This window comes from Triticum dicoccoides, chromosome 2B (genome assembly GCF_002162155.2).
Source record: "Triticum dicoccoides isolate Atlit2015 ecotype Zavitan chromosome 2B, WEW_v2.0, whole genome shotgun sequence".
In the NCBI taxonomy this organism is placed as follows: domain Eukaryota; kingdom Viridiplantae; phylum Streptophyta; class Magnoliopsida; order Poales; family Poaceae; genus Triticum; species Triticum dicoccoides.
This window is the reverse complement of record NC_041383.1, coordinates 31802396-31806511: the sequence shown is the minus strand read 5'-3', so window position 1 is coordinate 31806511 and position 4116 is coordinate 31802396. Positions and strand designations below refer to the sequence as shown.

At 39.9% G+C, this 4116-nt stretch overlaps 1 long non-coding RNA gene across 1 annotated transcript; it reads left to right on the top strand.

Annotated features, from left to right (window-relative positions):
- The first annotated feature begins 1646 nt into the window (after positions 1-1646).
- Positions 1647-3590, top strand: LOC119366954. The gene is made up of 3 exons (XR_005176146.1): positions 1647-2415; positions 2956-3000; positions 3357-3590. It is a non-coding gene; the product is annotated as an uncharacterized LOC119366954 (long non-coding RNA).
- Positions 3591-4116: the final 526 nt, after the last annotated feature.

Sequence of the window (4116 nt, the reverse complement as noted above, 5' to 3'; positions counted from 1 at the left end):
AAGCAAAAACTTAGGCTCAACTGATACTAACCGATAATTGTTGAAGAAGAAAGGTGGGATGCCTACCGGGGCTTCCCGAGCTTAGGTGCTTGATACTTCTTACAATATTATCTTGGGGGGCCTTGGGCATCCCCAAGCTTGAGCTTTTGTGTCTCCTTAATTCCTCTCATATCACGGTTTTGCAACAGTGGTAAACTTTGTGTTTTGAAACAACAACATGTATACTTGCAAAATAAGCATGGTAACGGCTATGCTTGACATTTTTATTGAAAATAGAGATGCAAAACATTATTCTAAATAACAGCAATCAAATACTAACAAAAGAAAATAACACTCCAAGCCAAACACATATCAAGTGGTGAATAAAAATATAGCTCCAAGTAAAGTTACCGATGAACAAAGACGAAAGAGGGGATGCCTTCTGGGGCATCCCCAAGCTTAGGCTCTTGGTTGTCCTTGAATACTCTACAAGGATACCCCCTATAAAGCAATGCAAATTCCACAACATTTCAACTAGATGTTGCAACATTCACTAGATACGGATATAAGCATTGAAGCATATGCATTCCAGATTTACAGCTCATGACCCTACCTATGAAAAAAAGGAGAGGGGAGAGATGCGCTAAAAACAGAGCTCCCGTTCTAAAAAAAGAAACAGCCCCCAATTTACCTCATCTCTCCCAAACCGCCGCCACCCACCACCTCGGCCCCCCTCCTCCGACCCATCTTGCTGCCGGCCCTCCCCCCTGCCTCCTCCCACCTCACAGCATTGGAGGCTGCCGGGTCCAATGCATCCCCCACGCACCCATCCCTTTTGCATCCCATCCCTCTCTCCTCACGCGGCTCCTCGTTGCGCCACCTACGGTGGCTGATTCAGGCGATGTCTGGCGAGTCCCACGACCGTGAAGCACAGATCGAGGTCCCCTCACACCGCCACGCTCTCCCATCCGGCTAGGTCCGGCTCTTGCGGCCACCAAAGTCCACCCGCGACCCTCCCCCCATGGCTAGGGTTTCGGGCGTCAGCTCCAGCGCCGGAGGCCATGTCGTCATCATCTCGTCTGGTGAGTGCATCCCCTCCTCTTACTTCATCCTCTCTCTCTCTCCGCCTTTCTCTAACCTCTACATTTCTCTTCTCCTATAGACGTGCAGGGAGGAATGGCTAGTGGACAACCTTGATATTGATCGGGACAAAGCATGCATGGAGCTTCCTCCCCTAGCTTCATGTGAGTTTGTCCACTCCTCTCTGCTCTGCTCCATGGCACATCAGGAACCATTGTGGTACTGGTGGTGTTAGGATTTGACAGTGTTTGGGCTTAAGTGCTTTCTACTTCAGGTCAATTTGTTATTGCTGTTAGAAACAAATGTTCGAAGCATTAAATTTTTCAATCTTATCTTCTTCCAATCCACCATATCTCTCCCTAGGCTGATTAAAGCATTAATGCCATGATGGTTGTTGCAGTGGAATTGGAAGTCCAGCGGCGAAAGTTTAAAGAAGATGGGGAGCAACCGCGCAGCTGTACGGCCTCCTGTCGGGAGGCGATTAAACATCTCCAGATCATCGTCTGTTACTCCTAACCTGACCATGGCGAGTAAGGCTCTATCACTAGATTTCATGTTGTGTTCTGTAGCTAGCTAGAGCGTTCTTGAAAGTCCAATGGTTTTTCTTGGTATAGATTAGCTGATGAAGTAATTGGTTAGGTATATGTGTTTCTATGAGCACCGTTGTTGACCCCGTTATGCCATGTATGGAGTGGAGAAGAGTCACGAGGGGTGGTCTTAATGGCATCCAGTGGCAATATGGAATCCTGCTTTCAGGCTGTATTTGCTACGTCAATAACTGAAACACCAGCCACATAGTTGACTATTGATATTAATATGTCAGTTTATAGCCGATTTTCGATCTCAGTCCACGCTCTCCAAAGTAATTAATTAGTTGATTTTTGCATATACAATATATGAGAACTTTACGATCGTTTCGTATGTATACCCACCAGAACTATAGTTAATTTCCTCTTATATTTTATATATCTTCTGGGTTTCAGCATTAAGATGAGCTATGATGTTGAGTCATTACATAATTTTCTATAATGTGATGTTTAGTATATCAGCTTCCCAACTTTCTTGAAATAATGTGTAACACTGTGCATAACTTTTACTTGGTTTATTTGATAGTTAGACTACAATCCTACTGACAATGCAAAAGTTATGCTAATAGCAAGGAGTACTTGATTTGTACAGGTTCATATTTACATCATATATTGATTGATGATGTTTCAATATAAAACGAAATATTCATATACAATCATTATTATGGGAGAAATATTCTAAACATTTGTTTCTAACAGCATGTATATCGTTCCTCTGCAGTTTCATTATTTGGATTTCAGAGTAGCCACTTGTAGAAAACATAATAAGGTAATTAAGCTACTTTCCGGAGTAAGCTGGATTTTATAAATCATGAGTAGTGATGTGTGGTTCTGAAGCAGTCCTTCATTTTGTTCCAAAATTGATGATTTTTCTACTGTATTCATGTTCTGAAATAATAAAAGATGCATGCACAAGGCTTTTGAATTATGTTAGCTGCATGTCTTGTGCCAATTATACACACTCCAGTTAAAGAGTTATTGTGATTAGTCATGGTCATTGCGTATATACTGTGCTGTGTGAAAAGTTTGTAGCTTCAAAGAAATAGTAAGCATGTCTCTCCATCATTTCCTAACATTTTCATATTTAGGTCCTTCTGGTTGTCTATATATACTGCATAAGCATTGATTTTGTCTGGACTAATTTATTTTTATCCAAACATGAATTACCATGGTAACCAGCTTGATGTGTTGAATAGCTTAATTAGCTCTTTTGCCACAATTGGTGTGTAACTAATGTTTAAATTATGTTTACAAGCACAAATTGAAGGTCTATTTGTACTTTCTTATATTTTACTCATGCTTGGACAAGGATCTCATGAGGACGTGGGAGAAGGAACGACAACAATTGGTGCAGGTTCGTGTTGCTCCAACAGATTTCGCACCGCATAACATAAAAATGTGTATGTTTGTCCCATTTGATATGTTGAACATTGGAAGCAATCAGAGCAAATGTAAACACTTAGGAAATGATTTCTGCCATACACTAAGTTGCCCATATTAGCCTCATATAGTTTAATTATGTGACCTGAACCCTCAACACTTGAGGTAAGTTCTGAATGCATTTCCATCTATGTATGCTAGTAATTTGTTATGTATAACAAAAATTGCATGGCCTTCCAAATTTGTACGTGTCTAATAACCTATCTCTATCACTAGTTGCATCATGTCAGTTCATGGTGTTAATAGTTCACTTTGTTATTTTCTTTGTAGATTCAGAAGATATGGATGGTTATATTTGTGTGTGACAAGTATACTGTAATGATGATGATGATGATGGTGGTGGTCCAGTTCATGATGATGAAGATTGATGCTTTTAGTTTTAGTTAAGTTGTACGGATGTTGTTCATGTTGGATGATGTTCCTTGGTTAAGTTTTACTTAAGTTGTAGGGATGTCAAGAAAATATTTAGATTATGTACATTGGGATGATGTTCCTCCTATAATATCCACTATTGCAATCCAACAATTTTATCCAATATATGATTTCTTCATCTTTTGAGTATATTCTCTTATTGTTTTGTCACTGTGTGGAGCATATTCAATACATAATTATCACAATTATGTGGAGCATTAGTTTAATTGATGACAATATATATAATAATATTCACATTATATATGTACCAACACCTCAAGCGTTGCAAATTCTTTGTTGCCGAACAATGAAATTTGGATTCTTGCATATTAAGCACAACATATAGAAGTGTTGTAAAAAGTCAATTTTATGTGTTGTACTCTTGGAACGGTCCCTTTTACCAACGGAAGTATAAGCGTTGCATCATGCGGTAGCAACACTGGATAAGGCAACGCATCACAAACCGTTTGTAATTGCACTAGCAACGGATATATGGACATTTAAATATGAAAAAATGTGTTGCTATAAGGGGGTTCCTATTGTAGTGATATTACCTTGGGGTGCCTTGGGCATCCCCAAGCTTAGGATCTTGCCACTCCTTATTCTGTGGTCCATCGAA